The sequence below is a fragment of the Pinus tabuliformis genome, chromosome 2_2, assembly GCF_031772625.1.
Source record: "Pinus tabuliformis cultivar Carrire ecotype Pingquan chromosome 2_2, CPIR1, whole genome shotgun sequence".
NCBI lineage: Eukaryota > Viridiplantae > Streptophyta > Pinopsida > Pinales > Pinaceae > Pinus > Pinus tabuliformis.
In genome coordinates this window covers 1,034,980,150-1,034,993,481 of record NC_142300.1, presented here as the reverse complement: position 1 = coordinate 1,034,993,481, position 13,332 = coordinate 1,034,980,150, and positions in this window count along the sequence as shown.

Sequence of the window (13,332 nt, the reverse complement as noted above, 5' to 3'; positions counted from 1 at the left end):
GAGCATAAAACTGAATCATAAATTCCCTCACAACAAATATATGATGCATTAACTCCTCCTCAAAAAATACTAGAGTTAATATAGCAACTAATCCTATTGTTGTCACATACATGAGATTTTTCCCAAATTTAATACAACAGAAAATCTCAACAATCTCCACCTTGACAACAATTAGCGTGATGCCCTGTTCATTTATTATTTTTATCTTTTCTGCAAGCCAAGAGAAGCCAGACACCAACATAGCTTCTCTAACAAAACTGGTTTCGTGAACATGTCTGCACAGTGTTTCTTCGTATGCACTTTTTCAAGAGAGACTCCCCTTTCAGTGATAACCTGTCTTACAAAATGGTACCTGATAGGTATATGCTTAGATTTACTATGATAGGCCAGATTCTTAGCCAAATGAATTGCACTTTGACTATCACAAAATAACTTGATGTTGTCCTGTAACCTATCAAACTCACCAATCAAACCTTTCAACCAAACCACTTCTTTGCAAGCATGCGAATCAGCTATGTATTCTGCTTCAGTAGTGGATAAAGCAACAATATTTTGTAGCTTTGACATCCAGCTAATAGCTCCACCTGCAAGAGTAAAGACATACCCTGAAGTTGACCTTTTCTTATCCAAATCACCTGCAAAATCGGAATCAACATATCCGCAAAAAAATTCACTACTTTTGTTATAAGTGATACAATAATCACTTGTGCCTCTAAAATACCGAAGCACCCATTTCACTGCTGACCAGTGTTCTTTTCCTAGATTTGCCATATACCTGCTGACAACCCCATCTGCATGTGAAATATCTGGTCGAGTACAAACCATCGCATGCATTAAACAACCTACTACATTGGCATATGGAATTCAAGACATATATTCCTTTTCTTCATTTGTATTAGGACATAAACTTGAAGAAAGCTTAAAATGGGAAGCTAAAGGGATTGAAACAGGCTTCACATTATTCATACCAAACCTCAAGAGTATTTTCTCAATATACTTCTGTTATGATAGCCACAGCGTACCATTGCTCCTATCTCTGAAAATCTCCATGCCCAAAACTTGTCTTGCGGCTCCTAGATCTTTCATATCAAATGTCCTAGCCATATGAGCCTTTATCCTATTGATCTCTGTTATGATTTTGCTTGCTAAAAGCATATCGTCAACATACAACACTAAGATAATGAACATGCGATTACTTAATTTCTTAAAGTAAACACAATGATCATATTCACTTCTTATATAATTTTGCCTCAACATGAAAGAATCAAAATTCTTGTACCATTGTCGAGGCGACTGCTTCAGACCATACAATGATTTCTTGAGCCTGCAGACAAATTTCTTGTTGCGATCTTGAACAAACCCTTCCGGTTGTTCCATGTAAATATCTTCATCTAAATCTCCATGTAAAAATGCAGTTTTAACATCTAGTTGTTGTAATTCTAAATCAAGTAAGGCAACTAATGCTAATACAATTCGAATTGAAACAATTTTTACAACAGGTGAAAATATCTTATGAAAATCAATGCTTGCTTTCTGAGAAAAACCTTTTGCAACCAGTCTTGTTTTGTACCTGTCCTTTGAACCATCAACACCCCTTTTCAATTTGTACACCCATTTACATCCCACAGTTTTTCTGTCTTTAGGAAGTTCTACCAGATCCCATGTGTCATTCTTGTCTAATGCCATCATCTCGTCCTTCATAGCTTCTTTCCACTTTTCACTTTTAGAACCTTCTACAACTTCCTGATAGCACAAAGGTTCATCATCATTAGTGGTTAAAGCAACTGAAGTAACATAATCATCATACCTTCTAGGAGGACGTTTAATTATCATGGACCTCCTTAAATATGTTTCTGGTACTTCCACAATTTGCTGATTATTATCTGTAGGAACTTCTTCATGATCAGCATCTGAATCATGTTCATGATCTACATCTGAAACTTGTTCATGACCTGCATCTGAAACTTGTTCATGACTTACATCTGAACCATGTTCATCTTGATCATCATCAATATTTGGACTGGTTTCAAATTGAATGTGTTGAAGCTTAGATACATTATCCTATTTCAATTTATCATCTACATCTGAACTTTCAAGTGAGGATTCATTAAATTTAACATCTTTGTTAATGATGATCTTGTGAGTAGTAGGATCCCACAATCTATATCCCTTAGTCCCATCAACATATCCAACAAAGATATATCTTTTTGATTTAGGATCTAATTTAGAATGTTGATGTTTTGGAACTAGAGCATGTGCATCACAACCAAAAACTTTCAGTTTAGAATAATCACAAGGATGACCTTTCCATACCTCTTGAGGAATTTTGCATCCTATTGCAGTTGATGGTGATCGATTTATCAAATAGCAAGCTGTAGCAACCGCTTCTATCCACAATTCCTTCTGAAAATTAGCGTTACTCAGCATACTTCTTGCTCTCTCTAACAGTGTTCTATTCATGCGTTCAGCAACTCCATTTTGTTGAGGAGTATATACAGTGGTTTTATGTCTTTCGATCCCAGCTTCCTTGCAATAATTATCAAATTTCTTTGAAGTAAAATCACCACCATTGTCAGTTCTTAAACATTTAATAGTTCTTTCAGTGATGTTTTCAACTAATGCTCTAAACTGTTTGAAAACTGTAAACACATCAGACTTCTTCTTTAACATGTATACCCATACTTTTATAGAGAAATCATCAATAAAAGATACAAAATATGACGAACCTCCATATGAGGTTATAGGAGATGGAACCCAAACATCAGAATGGATATAATCAAGGATTCCCTTACTAGTATGTATTCCAGTTTTAAACTTCTGCTTGCTTTGTTTCCCAAACAGACAATGTTTGCAGAAATCTAACTTAACAGACTTTAGACTAGGAAGTAACTTATGATTAGATAAAATCCTTAAACCTCTTTCGCTCATATGGCCCAACCTTTGATGCCATAAATGAATAGAATTATTGTCATTTTCAGACACTATAGAAACATAATCTGACTCTGTTCTTCCTTCTAACTGAAAAATATTTCCAACCTTCTTTGCTTTCATTACTAGAAAAATTCCTTTATAAATTTTCATTACTCCACCTTGAATAAAGGTTTTATATCCATTTGTGTCCAGTACTCCTAATGAAATGAGGTTTTTTTCTTAGTTCAAGTACATTTCTTACATCAGTTAAAATTTTATTTGTCCCATCAAACATTTTAAGCTGAACGGTTCCAATTCCCACAATGTTATATGTGACATCATTTCCCATGTAAACTACTCCATCATTGATTGGTTTATAAGTTTTAAACCATTCCCTATGAATACACATGTGATTTGATGCACCAGAATCTAACAGTCAATGTTGATCAAGACTAGACAAATCAACTGAGAACACTTCATCACTCATACCTGTCTTGGATGCCGAACCTGTATTTGTCGTGTTTGCTTCTTTCTTCTCTCTTGAAGAGTCTTCTTTGGATGCTTGCTGCCTCTTCCAACAGTCCTTCTTCAAATGTCTTGATTTTCCACAAAACCAGCACTTTACCTTACTCTTCTTTCCTTTCGATTTTGAACGCGAGTCACTGTGCTTACTGGAGCGTCTTTCTCTAGAATGACCTCTAGCCATCATTGCTTCTGATGTAGAGGTTTCGGAATTTGACCTCTTCCTTGTCTCTTTGGACAACAAAGCTCCAACAACATCATCAAATTCAAGGGTTTCTGATGTACTAAGACTTATAGAAGTAACAAAATGATCCCATGACTCGGGCAACGAGCATAATAAAGTTATATCTTTATCTTCTGATTCAAATTTTACTTCTATACTTTCTAATTGCACCAGAAGAGTATTAAAGACATTCAAATGATTAGTAATAGCTGTACCTTCCTTCATGCGGAGACTGTACAATTGTCGCTTCAGAAGAATCCTATTGGTCAAGGATTTTGTCATGTACATCTTCTCAAGCTTTCTCCACAAACCAACAGCAGTTTTTTCTGACACGATGTTAAACAAAACATCATCCGCCAAACACAGTGGAATACCGCTCAGAGCTCTTCCATCCAATTCATTCCATTCATCATCTGTGATGGTGTAAGGCTGTTTGGATTTTCCCAACAGCGCCTCCGCCACGCCTTGTTGCACAAGTAGATCATGCATCTTGACTTTCCAGATTTCGAAGTTATTTTTGCCATTGAACTTCTCAATCTCAAAACGAGCACTTTGAGTTTTGGCCATGTTGTAACAAACAGAATATCCAATTCCAACTTAATAAATAAAGTTAATATCTAACAATAAATTGCCTTTGCCTTCTACTGTGTTGCCTTTACCTTATCATACAATCCCTCTGCTGTACAAACTACAGATTACAACTAAAAAACAAATAACAAAATTGCAGTTTTACCAAAGCGATCCTCGCTTGGCGCGTTGGCGCTTCTTTGACAGCAGATGATCCGCGCCGGAACAAAAACAGTGTAAGTGACAAAATATTGGCACACTTAAACCCGTCGATTCCGCGCCAATCGGGATACTGGCGCTCTGGCGTGAGTATTAAACTCGGATCTGCGCCACTAGCGCGTTTGTTCCAAAATAAAAACATGCCAACCCGATCACTGATAGAAATTGGCGTGACTGTCTCTGCCGAAACCGCGCCAATCGCCAAAACTCCACCTTCAGCAGCTCTGTCACACGCACCAGCTCCACAACCAGAGACCTGTAGGTTATGGGCCCTCCACGCTTCCGCTGCGCCGCTCTGATACCACTTGTTAGACCAAACAATGCGCAGCGGAAATAAAATTAAACAAACATACACAGCACATTAAAAAACACAAAACCATAACACACAGATTTAACGTGGTTCACCCAACCAATCTGGGCTACGTCCACTAGAACAGAGGCATCGGCAATCTTATTATTCAACAGGAGATTACAACAATTTCTAATTCTTCACACATACTCTCAGCTCACCCTATTTTCTCTACACTCTCTACACACACTCTCAATCCTCTACGGGATTACATTTCTTATAGCTGGAGCATAAAACTGAATCATAAATTCCCTCACAACAAATATAGGATGCATTAACTCCTCCTCAAAAAATACTAGAGCTAATATAGCAACTAATCCTATTTTTGTCACATACATGAGATTTTTCCCAAATTTAATAAAACAAAAAATCTCAACAATCACTACAAACAAAAAGGAAAGGATTTCTATACTGCGAAAGAACGTGTAATAAAGGTAGAGAGGTTTAGGATATCAATATAAGTAAAAGGGATAGGATTTCTAAAGTGTAATAAAAGTAGAGAGGTTTAGGATGTCAATATAAGCATAAAGGAAATTGTAATTTGGATGGTAAGAATTAAAGAATGACCTAATAATTAAAAAAATTTATTTAAAAATAAAAAAAAATTAAAAAAAAAATTATAGTTTTTAATTAACAAATAAAATTAAAATCGGCTAGGAGTATGTTTTAAAATTGTTTTGTTAGGTTAAGAGTTGGAGTATGTTCTAGAATTGTTTTTGCTGGGCTAATAACTTGTTTTCTTAGAACATAAGGAAATAGGTTAACAACCCAAGATTCAAAAGCATATAGCAGGAGTGAAAGCCTACCCTCATATAGATCACTAAAGATTTATTCGAATTAGTGTGGTTTTCCAAAAATAATGGTGACAAGTCACCTAAATATTAACCAGAAATGGTGATCCTCATATCTGGCTTGACAACCAAGTTATGATAAGTTTCCAACCATAAAAAAAATAAAACCCAATTTTATTTTTTTTATAATATTTTTAATGTACTATAATAATGATTGCTAAACCATCGGCTTTTAATAATATAATAAAAAATTCTTAAACATGTAAACTTTTACAAATGTTACAATTAAGCTAACATCCTGCTTATGAAATTTAAATTTAAAATCTCATAATATCTGTGAGAGACGAATAGATATAATCACTCCGATGTTAGGTATTAGAACACCTGAATTTTAGGAAATGTTCCAAATTTGAATTTAAAATCTCATAATATATATATGACAGGCGAATAAATATACTCACCGACTTCCTATTTATATGTTAGGTATTAGAAACCCTGAATTTTAGGAAATGCGACAAACTTTTATTTGATATATAATATTTTTTTGGAAAATTAGATATCATTTTATATTCTAAAAGATGTAATCCAGTATTTAGAATGAGAGATCGTTTTATATTTTAAAGCGATGATCCAATACATGGATCCTGTCCGTACGAATTACTCAAATTCAAATTGAGAAGAACATGATTACGTTAATCAAATAGGTTAAGCTTCAAATTGCGATTAACCATGGCCTCATAAAGAGAAATGAGTACATTTGATTATAGTTATAATTTATAAGTTAAACACAGTGCAAAAGCTGCCATAAATTATTATTCTCAATGCTGTGCTACACTGCTCTGCTCATCTCGCATAAAACCAAGGAAGGAAATCATTGTTCCTCTTTATTAAAGAAACAAAAATAACAAAACCCGGGCACATATTCTATTTAATCCGTGAAGGTCGGTCGGGTTATTGTCACAACATTAGATTTCACCTGAGCGCAATCCATAATCACTGTGGACATACGATTGGCACTACACCATTAAAGGAAATAGAACGTTTAAATGAAACAAATAGTGCCCTAATTGAGAGGTGGGCATGTGAATCCGGGAGGAGGGGTAACGCCACATTGAGCAAAGAGATCCAGAGCCAATGGTAGGATGACATTGACGTTCAGTAGCTTGAGGCGGATAGTTGTACACAAGCACAGGGCTGCCTCCAACTCCGCAACGCCTTGTATGAGTGGGCAGCACTGGTTGACAAGAGGGTCGCCAATGCCTAAGTGCACCAACCCTCCCAACAAATCAACGCACGCTCCCACTTTTAACGCATCCAAAGGACATGATCCACCACCTGGGGGGCTACTACCGGTGCTCGGCACGCTAGGAGGTCCGCCCGATCTCCCACCTGGGGGGCTACTGCCGCTGCCCGGGGCGCTAGGAGGTCCGCCGGATCGCCCACCTGGGGGGCTACTGCCGCCGCCCGGAACGCTAGGAGGTGTTGCAGCAGGAGGAGAGTCACAACAGAGGACTAGCATGGGCATGGTAGTTGCAGCACTAATCATATATATGAAAAGCATTGCTGCAGCCTTTCCCATCTTCAACCAAATGCGATGCTGCTCCCTTACTCGAAATGAAATTGAATGAAAGAGGAGGGAAAGAAAGAACAGAAAAGGAAAAATAAGGGAGTTGCATGTTTGAGGTCCCAGGATATGGATTTTATAGCAGCTGCGGTAACTGTTCCAATGAGTAATCTTCTTATATCTATATGTTATCGTAGCAAATCCTGATTGCAAAAGCTGAAGCACTCCATATGGCGCCGGAAGCTCAATCGGAAACCGTATCTAGTCCTCGCTCTACGTTTTATAATAATCTTGCAAACTACACATTTCCACGTGATCCTGAAACTCTTCCGTGGATGACAGCTTCCAACTGAAATAAGATGCATTCACGTGAAATCAACTCGAAGATAATTAATTCAAAATCTACCAAACCTTCCCGAACATTTCCGGAGATACAGATAAAGAGTGTTCGGATATGACTAATTTGAAAAGCGCACCTTATTCACCCATGTTTCGTTAGAACATTCTTTTTAAACAACAAGATCAACTTAGGGTCCATGAGTTCATATAATTTTGCCTTTTTCATATAACATTCTTATATAAGTATATGTGAAAAAGTAATGTTGGAAATACTTGTGGTGGCAGCCATCCGCATTATCACTCAATTTTGCTATTAACTCTGTTTTATATAAAACATTTTATAGTAACTGCTGTTATAATTGATGTTTGGTAAGTACTCTTATGGGAAAAATTGACTCAAGAGCACTATATTACACGGGTAAGGTAAATTAAACAATATGTATAATTATATTTAATTAAACTATATATATAATTAAACACTATTTATAACTAAATAATATGTAAATTATATTTAACTCTGTTTTAGATAAAACATTATTTTAGGATAAGGGCTGTTATTTAAAAAAATGATATTTGGTAAGTACTCTTATTTTGTAAAAGTTCACTCAAGAGCATTATATTAAATAGGGTTAAGCCACTGAAACAGTGTTCGTAGTTATGTGAACTATTGTTATGCCAAGAATAATATTGTTTATTTTTATGGGAAGAATAATTTGTTGTAGTATGAATTTGTTGGAGAAGTGTGTTTTTCATAAAATATGGTATATATTTTAAGTAAGATATAATTAAATTATAATAGAAATACGAAAATAAGTTCTATTTTCAAAGTTAATGTAATTGACTATTACTAATATAGTGCACGACTGTCTTCTTTAGGGTCCATGAGTTCATATAATTTTTCCTTTTTCATATAACATTCTTATATAGGTATATGTGAAAAAGTAATGTTGGAAATACTTGTGGTGGCAGCCATCCGCATTATTACTCAATTTTGCTATTAACTCTGTTTTATATAAAACATTTTATAGTAACTGCTGTTATAATTGATGTTTCGTAAGTACTCTTATGGGAAAAATTGGCTCAAGAGCACTATATTACATGGGTAAGGTAAATTAAACAATATGTATAATTATATTTAATTAAATGATATATATAATTAAACACTATTTATCATTAAACAATATAACTAAACAATATGTAAATTATATTTAATTCTGTTTTATATAAAACATTATTTTAGGATAAGCGCTGTTATTTAAAAATTGATATTTGGTAAGTACTCTTATTTTGTAAAAGTTCACTCAATAACATTATATTAAATGGGGTTAAGTCACTGAAACAGTATTAGTATTCGTAGTTATGTGAAGTATTGTTATGCCAAAAATAATATTGTTTATTTTTATGGAAAGAATAATTTGTTGGAGTATGAATTTGTTGTAGTGTGTTTTTCATAAAATATGGTATATATTCTAAGTAAGATATAATTGAATTATAAGAGAAATATGAAAATAAGTTCTATTTTCAAAGTTAATGTAATTGACTATTACTACTTTCAATATATATATATATATATATATATATATATAGAATGATTTCTCACTTTCTATTAATTATGTTTTTGTGTCACTTTTATGGTTTTATAGGTGTGAAATAAAGATACTACTATAGTGCACCACTGTCTTTTTTAGGGTTTAATGAGCACTAAAAAAGTTAAAAGTTCACTAAATAAGTGTTTTTTACATAGTTTCATGAAAAAAAATATTTTATGAAAGTAAGATCAACTATTAAAATAATAGCATACATCAATTTTCCAATTTAGTGGAATGGACCTATGAAAATATTGTGTAAAGAAACACTAAAAAATCAAGCATTTATTGTGGTAGTTCTCTCTATGGGTGTAAACACTGCTTAGAATATGTATCCTAATGCAAATGGTAAGAGATCAAAAGTGGTTACAATGGAAATACACAGTTCAAATCAAATTAATGATAGGGTAGTATAGATAACCAACAATATGCATGTGTAGCTATGAAATTGTTGTTGCCAAAACCCTCTATATTCTTCTTTTGGAAGGGATATGAGGACTCACTATATAAATTTTGGATTTTATTTTGTTTGATTTGATTTATTTTTCCCTATCTCCAATTTATTTGAGTTTTTATTTTAATGATTCTATAGCATGTGGTTTGTTGGCAACTTCCTAATAGCTAAGATTTTGTTGAGTTTAAAATTAAAACTTACTCAAAATTATGGTCAATTTCACTCGCTAAAATTAAAATTTACAAATTTGTATTTTATTAAATTTTTGTTATTTATAAATAATATTAATTTTAGTATATTTAATTAAAATATTTTTAATTAATTAAATCGATTTAATTTAATTCTAATTAATTAATAACAAATAATTTATATATTTCTAATTATTTAAATAATTATTTAATTAAATTAATTAATTGTTTATTTTATTAATTTAATTACTAAAGCAGTGAGTTGAAAAATTATATATATATATATATATATATATATATATATATATATATATAAATTATATTAAAAGAATTTCAAAATTATTAATATAATATGGTATATATAATAAAATATAAAATAAAATAAGATACCCAGATTTATACACACCTCACTCCACGGACCGAGGAAAACTCGAAAGTCATTTATTATGTAAGTGTATTGAACTGGCAAGTAATTTCGAATCAAACTAATGAAGGTTTGATAATACAGTAGGTTTATTTTAGTAGGATGAGGGGTCCAATCAGCCACATTCTTCATCATTATGTACGTTTACGTGTTATGTGAACCATGCTTTTATATATATATATATAAAAAAATTTAGTTTTAAAAATCTTATTTTTATTTAAATATTATTTAGTTTAATTTTAATTTATTTTAATATTTTTTAAGTTTTATATAATTAAAAGTAAAAATTTGAAACATACAAAAATAAAAGTAAAATGGCTTAGTACTTTGGTTTTTTAAGGAAATGATGAATTTTGGAATTTAACTATTAGAAAGTTTTATTTTGAGTTTTATTTAGCTAAATGCAGCTGGGATGGCTTATTGGAAGCTAAAATCATGGAGAATAATATAGAGATATTAACTTAAGAAAATTAGAACATTTATTATGACAAAAAAATAGTGAAAGTGAATACTAAGAATTTGCAACTTGAAATTAATTAGTTATGTGTTCTTGGATTTTAGAAATTAATTTTTTGAAAGTTAGTGTTGTTGCAAATTCATTCGAAACTATCCTCTTGTGCCAAAAAAATCATTGCAAGAAGCAATGGGAAGCACACATCTCTTTTAATTTAATTTAATTTATTTTAGTCTATGAATTTGTTTTCACAATTTTATATTTTCATATTTAATGTTCAAACTTGATTGGTTTTAATTTTAATTGATTTTTTAGTGAACTTGTTGAAGAGGATGAGGCAAAGCAATCTTGGTGAAATGTAGTTGAACCAACAAGAGGGAAAATATGGATTTATCTAGCTATAAGATCATGGACCAAAACTTCTTTCAAAAACTCTCCTTTTTGTGAGATTTTTCCAAATTATAGAAACAATTTTGAGGAGGAGAAAATAGTCCCTCTTTTATGAAAAGTAGAGACTCTAAGCACTTTTATGAGGACTTTTTTTGTTGTAGGTTGAGAGGAATCCTCATATATGAGTGTTGTGAGATTTTCATTTCATGATCCAATCTTTGTTTTTGGAGCAAATCTTCCGCTATTGCATATCTTTTCTTTAATGACAAAACTCAAATTTTTGGGAAGATTGTTGATGAGATTTATTGTAAAATAGAGAAATGGGCTTCAGGTTTTATTTTTATTCAAATTCTTCTATTTGTTAATGAAATTTATATGATTTTTAATTGCAAATATGTGTCAATTGTTTCATGTTTTTCACTTGTGTTGGATATGAGAAATGTTGTTCATAATTTTAGTTATATGATCTTGTAGCTTCATTGATCTGTGATTGATTTCCGAATTTCCTTTTAGGCTTTAATCAAATTTGTGAATAATTGTTTTCCAAAAAAATTTCCATTTAAAATAAATTTAATTGTCATTTAATTGTATGAACTATTTTGCAATTTCATGTCTTATGTATCAACATATCTTTGATTATTTTTAATTTCTAAAATGGAGCATGTATGACACTTAGAATGTTGTGTGTTAGAATTTCTTCAAAAACTTGATACTTATCATACAACACATGTTAAATCCTCATTATTTTGTATCACTTTGTTATTTATTGGGATGAGTTATATATCTTGTCCTAATCAATATGGGATAGATAATATTTCCTTTTTGCTACTTGTATCCTAGGGTAGATTTGAATTAAGAATTAATTCATGAAATTTTTGTAAATATCCTTATGCGGGAGAAAATTCTAGTGTACCTTGGTTGAGCCCTTGTTCTAGTTTAAGGGTTTCTTTCTTGCGAGAGTTATGCAAGAGGGTATATCTGATATTTCTGTTTCTGGTGATGAGTAATTAGGGACATCATAAGTTAGCAGGAAGGAGGTGGGTGTAATTGGAAACAATAGAACCAGTTGGAACCACAAGTCCAAACTTAAGAGACTCTTATTTGGGGCTCTAATTGGGCGGTCTCCTCAATGTTGATTTTGGTAATTTTTGGGCATCAAATTTTTTGGTGCTAGAAGGAGGGCCACATATAGATTTTATATCCAAAGTCTTGTTTTAATTTTTTTTTAACTAATCATGGCTCTGGTGTACATTCCTAATTGTGGTTATTCTTTTGGCTCATGAAAACCTACTAGAAGCATACCTAGGAGACAACTTGAATCCTTGTCTAATATGAGGTATGAAAGTGAGAGTAAAATTTCTTCCTTAAATCATATTTGTTTTTTTGTATATAAAAGTGAATCTTTCGATGTTACTAATGATAAAGAAATTTGTAGATTGCAATACCTTGTATGAATGTGAAGCAATGGTTGACAATAAGGTCGTCAATGCCTAAGTGCACCAACCTTCCCAACGAATCAATGGATGCGTCCAGTTTCAATGCATGCAAAGGACATGATGAGCTTCCTCCGCCTGGTCAACCACCTCGGGGGCTACTGCTAGTGCTTGAGAGGCTAGGAGGTTCATCAGATCTCCCACTTTGGGGGCTACTTCTGGTGCCTCGGACGCTAGGATATCTCTCTTGATCCTCCACTTTGGGGGCTACTGTTGGTGCCTCGGACACCATTGTTGGACAATTTTCATTGTCTAGATGGCCAGTGTCCTAGTGAATATATCTGCAAGTGTTTTGGCATTAATTTCAACAATCATGTTGGGAAGATGTGTTGGGAAGTTGACATTGCCTAACTGTTGGCAGGAGTGTTGGCATTGATGTCAACTAGACTATCTTGGATGCTTGTCACAGTAGATGTCGGTAGTGATGGCCCAGGAGGAATCTCATGGTAGCTATAGGTTTCATGTAGAGAATCATCACAGTAGCAAGCTTACTAAAGAAGCCATAAAACGATCACCTTAGTGGTTGTTAGTTCAACTGTATGCTTAATCGAGGGCTAGAGATTTTGCAGTAATTTTGTCGACAGTAGATGGGCTAAAAGCCTACATCAGACCCTCTCCATTGGAAAGTTCTCTGAATAATCTTTCGAACGATATATGGAACTCCAAAATGGACTTCTAGATAAAAAAAATTGGCTTGCTAATGTTATGGGACATGAAGTCTTGAGAAGGTTGAAATATCAGAGGTTGGAGCCCATTGAGACTCGATATCTAAACCCTAGATATTGAAGTATCTAAATATCAAAGATTAGAACATCGATGTATCAACATATCCTAGATCGAAAATTTGGAGGTTGAAAAG